A 517-nucleotide genomic window follows, 5' to 3' on the forward strand; every position below is an offset into this window, starting at 1 on the left:
CGACTGAACTTCAAGTGAACTTGAAACAAAGAGTCCCCGAGAAGAACACTCCTATTCTACGCGGACACATTTATACTCGCAATTTTGACGTTTCACTCTTATCTACGTCGCTCTTTATTTACGCGACAACAAAAGAGGCCTATGAAGTTACGGACGATTAAGGAGCGCGAAACGCGCCCTCGCGCCCTGTCTGACTACGTCTCTGACTTCTACTACTGCGAGAGAGCGTGGTCCTCCTTCCTTCCTTCCTTCCTGCCTCCCTTTCGTTCGTTCGCTCGTTCGCCCTTCGCCACCAACGCTCGGCCATTTCTCTCTTTCCGTCAGTATTACTATGATACGGCGCAATAAAATCTCTTCCATCTATTTTCTTCGTGCTTCCTCTTTCGCGGTTATGCCGGGAGGCAACCCGGTATATATCCGTTACCGGGGCTCTCTTCAGCTATCGCGCCGCGAGAGAATCGATCGACGGCGCGCACGCTGCTGCTGCCGCCGCCACCGCCGCCGCCGCCGCAGCCAC

This window comes from Odontomachus brunneus, unplaced genomic scaffold, assembly GCF_010583005.1.
Source record: "Odontomachus brunneus isolate Ranch 3 - 2012 unplaced genomic scaffold, Obru_v1 Obru_scaffold_028, whole genome shotgun sequence".
Lineage (NCBI taxonomy): Eukaryota > Metazoa > Arthropoda > Insecta > Hymenoptera > Formicidae > Odontomachus > Odontomachus brunneus.